We start from the raw sequence: 13,950 nt of genomic DNA on the forward strand, positions 1-13,950 counted from the left end.
ACACCAAACACTAACACAGTCCTGAGCAAGAAACCTTTTCTGAGGGCTGCAAAATGCCCAGGGCCTGGGGAATTGCCCTGCAGCAGGACCTCTGCGGTGCCCTTTGAGGGGTACATACTGCAGCTGCCAAAAGATGGGCAGAAGCAGACATGGCTGGAGCAGGATGCATTGCCACCACTGCCTCATGTGAGTGCTCAAATTCTGCTCTCTGGGATGATGCTGGCTTCAGCATTGCTGAACTATAGAGTTCTTCTTAGGGGTGAGAATTCTAGGATTTGAGATTTAAGTATTATTCACAATGTGAATATTGCAAGTTTTTGCCCATGGCTGCATTGCTCGTAATTACCTCCATCACATCACATGGACCTGTGGAAATGAATCAGTGCCTGAGCACTCTCTCCACAGTGTCTCATGGACAGTGGCAGCAGCAGGGCAACTACAGGAGTGCACAGTGCAACACTGCAGTGGGATGTGCAGCCATGGGATGGGATGGGATGGACAAGCTGCCCGTGCTCACTTACTCCCTTGAGAGTCATCTCTCTCTTTAAAAAGGATACACAGCTTCTAAAAGAGGCTGAAACTCCATATCGTCAGTGCTAATTAATGGCCTCACCAGCCTTAGGCAAATCACCCCAAAAATCCCCTGGAGTAAACACAACCACCCTGACGCACGGGCATGTGTGCAGGGCACAGCTGTGGGCTCTGTGCTTGCTCTGCAGGGACCTGGCATTACCCAGCCCCCTGAGCTCCACACACAGGTAATACACAGCGGGAGAGGTGTGCTTTGGATTTAGCTGCAATTACAGCAGCTCTGGAAGAAGAGATCAGAGAACAAAAACGATTCTAAGAATTGCCCTTAAAACTCAAAGCAGCAGATTTAAATGTAATCTCCAATTATTTCTGCACCTCCACAGCTAAGCTGAAATTCCTCCTAACTGTTTCTTTTACATCAAAGACAAAGAAACTTGAAAATATATATATATCAAAGCAGCAAACAAATCATAAAGCAACTTCTCAAAGCAGCAAGCCAGGTGGGTCTCTGCTCATTTGCCTATGGAGAGCCCAAAGACAGAGACATGCAGCTGCTTCCAGAGCTCAGCTCACACGGGAAGCCTGTTTGCTGAATCCTCCCCAGTAAAACAAAGGTGAGTCTGCCATAAAGCTGCACTCTCAAAAATCAGTCATCTGTGTGGAAGAAGAGCTGGGTGCACAGGTTGAGCTCTGGGCCTGACCTCAGTGGGGCTGCCTGGAGATCCAAGCCGCCCCAGGTTCCCTATGCCCAGATCTCACCAATTACCCATCCCAATTAGCCTTATACGAAGCAAACACTTCCTGATGAGCAAAGCTGGGGGGGGGGGTCACCACACCACAGTGATAGCAGCTGGAATAAGCAGCTCCAAACAAGATAACCAAGAATAAGTATTTTCAGCTCAGGTTCTGTGCCATCACATGCCGCTGGCCCAACAAGGAGCAAAGCAGATTCTATGCAGATGGCCTGGCTGAAGTGGACCTTTGAATGACGCTCCAAATTTGTAGTTAATTCATTATCCATCCCTCTGTAGTAAACGCCACTCAGCTTACACTCTCCATGCAGAAGACTGATTGCTCTGGCAGCGAATGGTGCTCTCCTGGGAAGCTTCCCTTGCAGTAAGTGCTTTTGACACTAATGTTGGTGCCTAAGCAAACACATTAGGATGACTAAAATGGTAGGACTGCCCAGAATCACCGCATGCACGCACTGGGAGCGGCGTCTGTCACAGGGCAGAACAAGAGGAAACCACCACGCTTTAGTCTTCACAGAGAGCAAGGGAAAAGGCCAAACCTTACTCTCCTGCTGCTCTGGTTGCTCCTGGCTTTGCACAGGTTTAGCTTTGATATTGCAATATACCAACCAGGTGAGCAGGGACTTCCTCCCAGCACTTCAGCTCAGTGCCATTTAAGAAGTAAGCCCAAGTATTCTGCATGAAGAACTGGTGTGTGTGAAGATTATGTTCAGGTGAAGAGTAATTGGGTTTGACTGTGCTCCTTACAGGCACAGCCCACACTCAGCACAACTGTGTTGTAAGAAGAGATGAAATCAAGAGAAAACCAAGCTCGTATTTGGCACAGCACAAGGCTGAGCATTTGGGTGCACAGATCTGCAGCCCAGATCCTCCCATTTGCAACAACCTGAGATTCAGGGGATTACGAAGGATCAGTGGGAGTATTAGGCAGTTCTCCATGCGGGAGATGAAAAAGACGCTGATAGAAATACTTAATGGCTTTTGAAACAAGAATAAAGCACACGGGATATTTTTAGCAGCCCGCCTGCACTTGCCAACACCTGCATCTGCCCATGGCAGAGGCCGCCGAGTGCCGACACTGAGATCTGTGCAGGGCTATCTATCTGCTGCAGCCCCAAGGGAAGGGCAGTGCAGAATGCATCGTGAGGCTGAGGCAGGGTGCTACGGTAACCCTGAGGTCACCTCTGAATGTCTTTAGGAACCTTGGTTCCCCTTCTGCACACTGAGAACGTGGTTCTGCTTGGAAGATGCCGCTGTTGCACGGTGGGATCAGCCCACGGTGCATGAGAAGGTCAAAGGTGGGACTTTGATGGCTCCTTCCCTTGCCTGTACCTTCTCTTAGCTAAGGGTGCAGTATCTCCAACCAGTTGTCTGTTTCGGGCTTCTTTCTGGAGAGCTGGGTGGTGGCTGCCGTCCAAGGACACCTTCACCAGTCGGTTATGGAAATGCTGAAGTGCTGCGAGTTAACATTTCTTTGGAACTCACACTTCAAAGCAGCCTAAAAATACAGAGTGGTTTGGTGTTTTGCATGTTCACCTACCACTCCAAAGAATGGTTAGGAGCAGGTTGATAAGCGGGGTTCTATAATTATCCTCCGTGTCTTTCCTTTTACCCCATTTGCCATTAGTTTCCTTAAAAATACATATAGGCACTGGAACTGAAGCATTTTCCCATGAAGCACTACCAATGCCAGATTGTGGTGTAAATTCTCAGGAAATTACTTGTTATTACTTGTTTGGGTTTTGATATTAAAACTTCATGCAGTCTGAATTTTCCAGCAAGAGAAATTTAATCTTATTCAATTATTGTATAAGAATTCTCCCAGGCCAGTAATAACATTTCTGAAGAAACCAGTCATGGAAAATGAGTTGCTCAGAACGGTTCTCAGGAAAAGAAATTTTCTAGGAAGATCTGAAAGTTGAAACAAAATGAAAGTTAAAACCCATGGGCTTGGGACAGAGCTGGAACTGCACTGCACAAGTGGTACGACATGTTGCTGCTGACATTAAGACTTTCCTCCTTCACCAGGATGGCCAACTGTTGTGCCTCTGATCAAATGGGCCACCTCATGTGGGAATGGCAATGAGTGCATAGGGGTGATCTTTCAATTATAAGATAGAAAGCACCACCATCCATCGCGCCCTTGGGATTGGTGTAAAAGTCTGGGATGATTTTCTCCTTGTGTGGTCTCCTTTTTGGTCCCGACCAGGGTCCTGGAGGAGGACAAAAGAAGTTGCATCTCCTCTGCAGCATCTTCTGCTCCCACCAACCAGTGGTGCAGACACCTCTCTGGAGAGGGATCCGTGTTCAGCTCAGCCTTTGGTGCTCCATGCTGGGGGACACACCAGCACCTCCCACCCCTGAGGGCTTAGTCTTAGCAGTGGGCTCCTCACCCAGAGCTGTCCATGGGGAACACGTTATGCTGACGGTGTCTTATCTGTCAGCTCTCCCATTCAAGAAGAGATGTGAGTTTTGTCTCAGCAGAGGCTTGTGTGCGCAGTAGAACAACAGAGGCACCAAGGAAACAAGCTGGCTGAAAAAGCAGCTGAACTGTAACAGATCCCATCTATCATCTCACTGGATTGCTGCCATGCTTCGCTCTTGCCAGGCTTCTTCTCCAGGCCGGGCTGGGAGATGCATCCTCACCCACACCCTGCAGAAGGTTGGGAAAGGGCTAGACAGGGAGGAAAAAAATCCCAAAGATGTTTTGGCCCTACCAGACTATAACATCAGTGTGATAAATGCGATTCACCAGCAGCAGTAATTATTTGCTTGGGAAACAGATTAATTTGGAGTCAGTCTGACACAGGCCTTTTTTTCCCCTGTATTTATTGTTGCTTCTCGGAGCCTTTCACTGTGGTATAAGGGCACACTGCAGAGCTGAGTGCGCTGCTCTCGCATTATTCACATCCCGGGCCAACGGGGAGGATCTTTGTAACAGGAGGCCAAGGGCAATTTCAATCTCCTTCTGAAAAGCCGCATTTCACTCAGGCATCCTTTGAGGATCAGAGTTTCTCCGTCATCTGAAGCTACTTCGTTAATCTAAATTGTTGGTTCAATTGCTTACAATGAATTTAGCACTTAAAGGAGTGAGGGTGAAAAGAGCTCTAATTTTCCTTCTGACCTTTTTACATCACCAAATGAAAGCTAAGACGCCAGCAGAGATATTTTCTTAAGTCAATAATGGTTTTGTAGTGACTGTACGCTTGGGAGCCAGAGGGTGCCTGGCGCCCATTGCTGCTCCATGCATGGAACAGTCATCTGCCATTGGCTTTGGGATTTTGCTTTGCGTTGGCCTCGCCAACAGGACAGGACTTGCAAACAAGGTGAGAGAGCAGCAATCCAAATCCAAATCACAGAAGTGAGGCTGCTCCGCTCGAGCCCCAGCGAGTTCTCCAGATGGGATCGTGCTGAAACCCTGACCTTACTCGCTCTTGGGCTGCTGAAGCTGCTGCTTACACTGTTGCCAAAGTTAATTAATTTTTTGTATTGATGTGTCAAGCAACTTCCATGAAATCATAAAACAAGCAGAAAGCTGCTGGCATCGTGCAGCAGTTAAGGAGGAGAGAAGGAACCAGCAGTAGGACTCACAGTGCAATGTGCACGGCCTGAAGAGAGGCAGCTTCAGGGACTTATTTGTATGACTCTGGGCAGAAGCAAATGGATTTGCACGGGAATAAAGCATGTGAAAATGAAGGGAGAATAAGCAAGCAGGCCTGATTTTGAAGTTCCATGTCTAAAAGCTGTGCTGGGAGGCCTGCTTTGCTCTGCGGCTCGGCACTCACCCCACGTCCCTCTCGCTCCTTGCAGGTCTTCCTCTGCTTGGGAGGGAGCCATCTCTTGCGACATCGGTGTGGTTTCCAGCACAATGAGACCCTGTGAGGAGTCTTAACTCAATGCAGGACCAAGGTATGAGGGAACCACAAACAAGAGCTGTAGTGTTGCAACACCGTTAGGCTGTCACAAGCCATCTCTGCTAAAAATAAACCGCTGGAATAAGCTGGCAGCCTGAACAGACTTCAGACTTTCTTTCACCAGATGTGGTAAAACAAGACATCCATCACAAGCATTAACTCAGAAAGGGCACAAACAGCTTCACATACTGGGATGAGTTTCCTTTTTTGCCTCTCTTCTAAGCGTAATTTCCCCCCTAGCCCTCTCCTGCTCTTCTGTCCCAAGCAAGAGCGTCAATTAAAAGCTTTTTTCCACACTCTCATCACACCAGGATATTTTGGGTAGCCCCTGGGAGGGTAAATTCTTGTGCAGGGAAAGGAGCCACCAGCGTGGAGACTGAGCCGACACTTGTGCCTTTGCTGCAGCAGTGCAGCACCGGGGCTGTTTGCTGGAGGCACTGCTCCCAACCCAGCACACAACTGAGCCAGTGTTACACAAAGAGCTCTGACCAGGCCTACTGAATGGTGAGCATGAGGTCCACTCGCCTCTCTGAAACACGGCACTGTGGATTTAACCCCGTGGAAAGGTTTGCTCTTGCAGAAGCTGCTCAAAAAAGTGAGGCACAGTCATTTCTGCAAAGTTCCATCCCTGATGCTTCCAGTATCATTTCTTTACATTACTGGAAGACGTAATGGCAATATCAAAACGCCCTCTGTCCTGTGGGACACGTGGCATTGAAAACGTATCCGGTCTGGATCAGACACTGAGAACCACAGAGGAGGTGAGTGTGCAGGAGCAGCTCCTCTTTCCCTGTGCATGGCAGCAAAGCTGTGTGAGCCTGGAAGGCAAAGCATAGGAGTCCAGAGCATCGCACAGCTTTGAACGCCCTTCCATTGCCTTCATTTGCTAATGGCAAGGCTGGGCAGGAGGCAGGCAGGCGGTGCAGTTAATGATCTAAAGAATGTTGTCAGAGATGCAAGGCATGTTGTAGTTCCCTGCTTCACCCCAACTCAGTGATCGCAGCCCTCTCGCTCTGACCTTCAGAGTGCGTATTATATAGACATACATATGCTCAGGTCCTCTGCGACCTCCTTGGCCACAGTGCCTGCTGACAGCCACAGCCTGGTGGTGCTGACAGCATCTCCCTTGGCTCCTAGGAGATAAAAGAGACCAGGATACGCCGTGTGCTTGGATGCTGAGAGAAAACAAAGCTGGAGCAGGAGCTGCAGCCCCCTAAGAATCGTGTTGTGAAGGCACAACCCAATTTGCAACAGGTTTAACCCCCAGGTGTTGGGGTTTTTTTGGCAATCAGGAAACAGCTCAGCCTGAATTTTCTCTTTTTCTGCACAAATACTTAAAATTCTCCTGAAATAGCCTTTAAAAGCATTCTGTTTTGAATGCAATCTTGAAGTTATAGAGGAAAAAGAACTGCTGCTCTGAGCTGCATGTGGCCAGGCTAGCCAGCGTTGGCCAACTATAGGATTTATGCTGCATCATTGTTTTATTTGGCTCTTCCTAATGTCAATACCCACTGTGCTTTTGGGGTTGCATTAAAAAGTTAAAAAAGGAACAAAACGAAGAGAGCTCAGGCCAAACTTCGGTGCCATTAAATCAGTCAATATACAAAGCAGCTGCTTTAAAGCCCAGAATCAATATTTTCCCACCAGAGTCCTGCACAAAACACAGACCAGAGAAATCTGGGAGGTTTTGACGGAATTTTGTTTGGAAGCTTCTGACTCGGCTCAGATGGCTTTGGGGGCTGGGCTGGGAGGGAGTCAAGTCTGCAGGATGTGTTTATAGGAGCTCTGCACAGGGAAACATTCAAGAGTCGCACGGCCCTTCAGCCGCATGGGCCCCAGTGGTGTTTGCTGTTAGGAAAGGAAAAGCTCAAGCCAGGGAGCTTCATTCCACAGGTGAGATTTGTAAAGGAATCCATGCCAGCATGCTCCTGCCAGCAGGTCTCTGATCAAAGCGGATTTGAGATGAATGGAGAATCTCCCCACATACAACATGTAGATGCACATGAATGCCACGCCTGCATTACTGCCTGCCTCAACCGCTCTCTTGCTCCAGGAGATGGGAAGGTCAGAAAATCTGGATCCATCCAGATGGGATCCAGCATGACCCGCAGAATGCTGAGGGGGAAAGGAAAAAAATCCAAACAAAACCAAGGTCAGAAAGAAAATAAAGCCTGGAGATGTCAGGCATTAGGGCCTAGGGACACCTCTGCTGCTGGAAGCCACCAACAAGTGAAGGCCATCTTAGCAGCTCTGCCAAAGCCATGAGGCAAATGGGCCCCAAATGCACCTCAGCTGCCCTCAAAGGAGGCCAAGCAGCTTCTGCGACCCCCCCAGCACCTCCCATTGATCCCCCTCACGCCTCAATGTCCCCATTCCCCTTCCAGAGGAGCGGGAGTCCCAGTGCTGGCTCTGAGCACATGGGGCAGGCTCATGAGGATGGGAAGTGGCATTGCGTTCTCCCTGCCTGGCTTTGTGAGATGGGAAGAGATGAGTCATGGTGGGCAGGAAGAAGGAACGGAGGGGCAAAGGGGCAGAAGGCTCTGATAAGATGGGACCAACAATCAGAGCAAATACTGAGTCACACAGCAGCAGCTGATTGAGGAAGGGGCACAACACAAGGGAATCTGATTGCAATGGCACAGAATCTCTGGGCCACATGGCCGAAGCCTCTGCTGCCATCACCAAGCTGCAGGGCCTGCTTGTCTGCTGTATCAGCCCCCAGACCGACTGCCAGGCTGCCATAATATGAGAACACTGCATGGAGGAGGAGATGTGTGCTCCCATGGGTCTCCATCCTGTGGGGATGGCTGTGCAGGCAGGAGGCCAGGGCAAACAGCGAGCATTGTTTGCCATGCATCCCGAGAGAAAAACACTGGTGGTGACCAATGTTACCTCCTCGTGTGGTGATGAAAGAAGAGTCCCTGCTAGCCGAGCCTCTAAGAGGGCAGGAAGGCTAAACCACATAGGCTCAGGTCTGAAAAGACACTGGCACTGCAGGCCCTGGGCTCCTTCCAGTGGAAGGAACCACTTCCAGGCCCTTCCAGTGCTGGCACCAGGAATGTGAGCTTGGATGTAGGGCTGAGTGTCCTCTTCAAACATCCATGTGTCCTAAGGATGCCAAAGCCATAGTAGCAATCTGCTCAAGCAGCACAGTCCCACGGCAGACACACGCCCATCCCTACCATGATGGACAGAGCCGTGCTCATTTACACCAGCTTCTAGTGCTGACACAGCACAGGAGCAGCTTGGTGAGCTGTGCAGAGGAACAGCAACACCCTGAAAACACAAAGCACAGCACAAATGGTGACAAAATCTACTTCTCACAGATCAAGCTTAAATTTCTTCCTTGGTACAACAGTGCTCCTCCCCAAACAGAGAGCTGAAGTAACACGGAGGATCACAGACAGACAAAAAACGCGGAAGGAGAGGGAGGAGGATAGGTGAGACAACAGGAGGCGCGTGTAGGTGCTGAGCAAGGCACGTCCACGGCTGACGTGACCTAACGCGGCTTTGCAAAGACCTGTCCAGGCACTGACCAGCCTGTGTGAGCACAGGCATGGCTCAGCATGGTCTGCTAACCAGGTCAGTGGGAGATGGAAAGTCCCTGCAACGCTAACAAGTATGGGAAAAAATCAAGTGGGTGATGCTAACTCCCACAGAGCACAGATCACAGGACTTAGTGCACAGCCCTGCTGTTGCCTGACCACTTGAGCTTCCCCATCAGCATAAGAAGTCAAACATCATTTGGATTATGGCAACCACCAGCGATTGCATCACTGTTGGTGATGTATGGTGCTGCTTGGTGGCTGGGTTTGTCACTGCTGCTCCGGGCCAGTGCTTCCCAGTCCGCCATGCCTCCCTAGCCACCTTCCATGGCCTTGTTGACAAAGAGAATGAGGAATAATTGAGGCACGGATGGTGGTGCTGGTAGTCCCCAGAGAGCAACGCCCTCCTCTTGGTGGAAGCATGCTGCCCATGCACAGCCACCAGTGAAGAAGAAACGCTGTGGCAAGTGGCTGTACACAACAGATTTGGGGATATCCTTCCCACCAATGCATGGGTCAGCGCATGGGAAAAACACAGAATGTTCGTCAAGGGCTTTTTGCCACAGGTGCTTGCTCCTAAACCAACTCAGCTCCAAGATTTCATGCTCTGTCTGTAGAGCGCCATGAGTCATGGATGCTCACAAATCCATTTCAATGCCTTAAGATGAGTTGCGGGTGCCACGCAAAGCTATAAACATTCACACCCCACCTACCCACCAGGCACAGCTCTGGTACCACTTTCTCACCTCCATCCTCTCACCCACAGGAGAACAGGCAGAGAAACACCAGGGATCTGCCAAGGAAGCAAACTGCCCTGGCAGCCCTTGTGCAGCTGCTCACTTGCCCTGCACCAGCCCAGGATCGCAGGCACCGTGGGCGCTTTCCCTGTGCCAGTGGTGCAAGAGCCACGACCCATTGCATCACCCCGTGCCATCGCCTCAAGGCACGGCTCCAGCACCAAACCTGGCAGCTCCCCGGGGCGGGGGGGGAACGTTGGCAGCAGGCTCTACCATATAAGAGGAAATAGGGAAATGCCTCCTTTGTCCTCTCCAAAATGCCCGGGGTGTGGAGACATTTCTGGGCTGCGCCAAAGCCGAGATCTGGTGAACAGAGACAGAAACACTGCGCCCTCCTTGGAGAACTCAGCACAAGCTTGTATCTGCTTGCAAAGACTCAGCCCAGAAGGACAAGGGTTTTAGTTGCTTGAAAACGCTGTGGGTGCATATTCAGATTTACCCATTAAGGACTGGGTGATTTTGCCCAGCAACGCTTCCTTGCAGACCAGAAATTAGGGCTGAAGTGGAGCAATTAGCATCTGATGAAGGAATGAGGAGGTTACACTTTAAGGTCAGGACGGTTGTTTCTCAGCAAAGTGGAGACTGAACGCTGTCAGGAATTTCTCAACAGTACTGTGAGAAAGAAGTTGCTCAGAACAGCAGCTCCACTTGGGCTGGAGAGTGCTTGGAGATGCTCCAGCTCCTGCACGGTCACACTGCAGTGAGCTCCATTTTCCTTGCAAAGCCTTCCTGGCTGCATGCAGCCTGCAACTGTGCCACCAGCACAACAGGGCAGGTTTAAAAAGAGTTGCAAACATCATTCATAGAAAAATACAACTACAAAGAGCTTCTGGCCCAAGGGAGTCCCTGGAAGCCCAGGGATAATGGATACCCCTGGTCAGAGACAGGTCAGGACCTCGGAGCACCCAATTCTCACTGGGGCAGCTGAGGCAGGTAGAGCCATCACTGAGCATCATCACTGTATCACACCCACAACTCTTAGGCCTTCCTTTGCGGTCTTTTCTATTTTTGACCTGCTGTCTAATCGTGTAAGCCGCTTTCCAGAGCATCTAAAGCATTTGCAGCATTTGTTGACCTCCACCTGGTGCTCAGCCCTTCCACAAAGGACCAGGAAGGAGGTGGAAGAGACAGGTTTGGTTTGACCTGGTTTCCTCACCCAGTGCTCCACAGGTTTTGGATAAAGCCAGGTGGGCATGGGGGCAGTGGCTGTGCCAGCTGGCACTGACATGTTTGCTTGGTGGAGACCCAAAGCAACATAATCAACAACGCTTGTGTACAGCTCTTCCCACACAGCAGGGCCTGAACCAGAAAGCCGAATCACTTTGGTGCATCAGCTCCACAACAAACAGTGGGCGTTGGATTTAAAGAGCGTGTCACCATGACCTCAACGGCCCACTTTGTGTGTGGTGGCATGGAAGGGAGCCCATGGGTGAAAAGGCTTAATTAGTAATACTGCAAGCTGATTACCAGAGCCCATATATAGGGTGACCTGCATCTACTATCACTTAGCATAGTAATGACTAAGTACAGCCCGTGGTTTAAATATCTCCCTAATGCTAAAGCTAAATGCATCCATAGCCCTAACCCTCTAATTGAATGATTCTAAATATGATAGATTAGCTTTCCATCTCATTATATGCATCTAATCAGAGGATGAGGGCGTGTATACCCTGAGACGCACGGTTTTTCATTTCTACTGCACTACAACAGCAATTACAAGAAAATTACCTGTATACTTGGGCTTGCCGCACACTTATCTCGTACCTCATCTCAGAAAGCTGCCATATTCACTTCATGATGGTAATAAAACCAAGCCACAGAATCCTGCTTGTATTTGGACATTGAGACACAGAAATGTACGTGTTGCTTTCTGACTTCTGCCTGACGACCCTGAAGCAGCACCAGGCTCCTGCAGCCCCATGACTGCCCCAGGCAGCAGTGTGCTGTGGGAGAGGTTGGAGTAGGAAGCAGGGCAGGGTCGTGGCACAGCAGTTTCTTAGGCTTTGACTGCTGATACTCAGCTAGGCCGGATATTGCTGCAAGATCTCCCGCTTCCAGCCACCAGCTGTATGGGGTGCTCTCTCAGGAGCTGCTCACTGCCCCAGGAACTGCTTGCCATGCCCCAGCCTGGGGACACGGGTGGGTGGAGGACGGAGGCGATGAATGACCTCATTGCCTCTGCCAGTCCAGCCGAGCACTAACGAGCTCGCTCTGCTGAGGCTCTCACTCCAGGTCGGGTAGCTCCAGGCACCTTGTCTCGTGCCTTATCTTTTGTAGGAACCAGTCCCACCATGGGCTGGCTGCCAGCGTTGGGCTTCCATCAGGATCTCAGCAGCGTCACCAGGCCCTGGTTGTGCATGGTTGTGGGTGCTTCACTTCCTCTTTATTTAAACCATGTAGAGGCACCAGAGCCAAAATAGAGACCCAGAGCACCTCTATGGTCACACTGGCTGATCCTGACCCACACAGAGAGGTCTATATGCAGACACAGACTAATTCATCACAGGGAGATGAGCCACATTGTAATTTTCTCATTTTCCACTCAAGTGTCCCAGGCAGCGATTGCAGTTTGGGGATTTTCCAGCTCAGACAAATTACCAGGCTCCAACAATGTAGCTGAGACAACCCATTTTTGGGTTATGGCATCTTCACCAGCTTGGCAATAGCTGAGCTCCCTTCTGTCTGCACCAGGGAAATGCCTGCTGTGCATCAAGACTCGGGGCCATGGTAAATTGTTGCAGTGCAAGGAAAATTAAAGGAGTAAGGGCAACAGATTAGAGAAGGCATCCTGAACTGGCAGTGGAAATTCTTGCTCATTAGGAACAAAACCAGAAGACAGCTTTCAATTTCCAGGGTGTAATTTAGACCCTGGCTCTATGCAGCAATTTTCATAGGTCTGCATGGAGCCCCAGTGACATTCAGTGATGAAGGTTCCCCCAAGTGAAAATCCAGGCTTAGCTGAGCAAGTCTAGAGGCCATACTTGCCTTTTTTCCTCCAGTTAAAATTGAATTAAGAGTATTGGGAGTGACCCAGAACAATGTCCTGTGACACAGTGACATAGGGCTCACTTGTCCAGCCTCAACAGGCAGCTGCAAGCAGGTTTTTTCCAGTGTCCAGTGGACAGTGGAAAATGCTCTGCCTTCTCCATGAAGAGAGGATTAGCGAGGAGTAAGAATAAAGGGCCTGAGAAGTGGCAAAGAGAAATGCTGCCCCAAGGAGAGCAACATGTTCAGATCCGTCTATCAGATAACAATACTCAAGCACAAGCCCAAGAGTGTGTTCACAGAGCGTAAGAACAACAGTGACTCAGCTCTAGATGAAATACTTACTCATCCCTACCACTGCCTCCCTGCCACAAGTCAGAAGGTTCTAGCTACCGATGCTGTGTTCACTCCAAGTCTGGGAGACACCAACACCCCAGAAGCTGGAGGAGATCTCAGTCAGAGGCTTGCTGTCATTTGCAAACACAATGACCCATTTCTTGGGGTAAATGTGACATTAAGTCTCATTTCAGAAGAAATCTGTGGTTAACACCAAGCTCCAAGGCAACTGAGATGTTGTTCCTTCTAGTTTTTGCATTTGGGAACAAGCAAGACTTGTGCAAAAGGTAGCTCTGGGCAGCAGACAACAACTAGGAGCCCTGGAAGTGTCCTGCGTTAGAGTCTAGAATTAAATAAGATGGAAAAGTATAAAATCGCCTCTCATGCTCAGTCCAACCACAGAGCACCTCAGCTGGTCTCCAAAAACAGCATTACTGCCAGTTATCGCAATGCTTTTCTGCCTTGGTGTATTTGGTGGCTGCACTGCTCGTGTTGCAAGTGTTGCGCAGTTTTGAGGACCTTGAAATCAGTTTTGAGGACCTGGAATGAAGTGAGATGAAGAGGGAGCAGGTTTCATTTAAGAAAAAACACATTTCTCACTGTCGTAGAAAAACTGAAACCATGACCCCAGCTTGCATTAAATGTTAGAAAATGAGAAATCAGATGAAAACCAAACCCCGCTTTTGAAGAGAGGAGAGGGAGGGAAGGGAATTCCGGAGGAGCTGAGTCACCAGTTTTGAGCAATCTTGAACTCAGTGCTAAAATCTCTTATCTCCACTTTTACAAAACTCATTGCTAACAACAGCTGTGGGAGCTCAGAGCTGGAGTAACAGCAACCCAGAATTGTGACCCAATTCTCAGAGGTCACGCTCCTGTCCCTTCTCTTTCTTAGCTTTAAGCACTTGCACAAGAGGGGAGATAACCAGACTTTCTCCCACAGCTTCCATATGGACATCACTAGGACTCTGGCTGACTCAGGGTCTCCACCATCTCATCCAAGACTCCCAGGTACCAACACTGCTTGGTAACCATGCACCAACCCTTATTTATTGTTCCTCCACGCTTTTTGACCTCCTCTTCCTCCTGTGGG

This window comes from Centrocercus urophasianus, unplaced genomic scaffold (assembly GCF_019232065.1).
Source record: "Centrocercus urophasianus isolate 14NV4802_14NV808 unplaced genomic scaffold, USGS_Curo_1.0 seq_14, whole genome shotgun sequence".
NCBI lineage: Eukaryota > Metazoa > Chordata > Aves > Galliformes > Phasianidae > Centrocercus > Centrocercus urophasianus.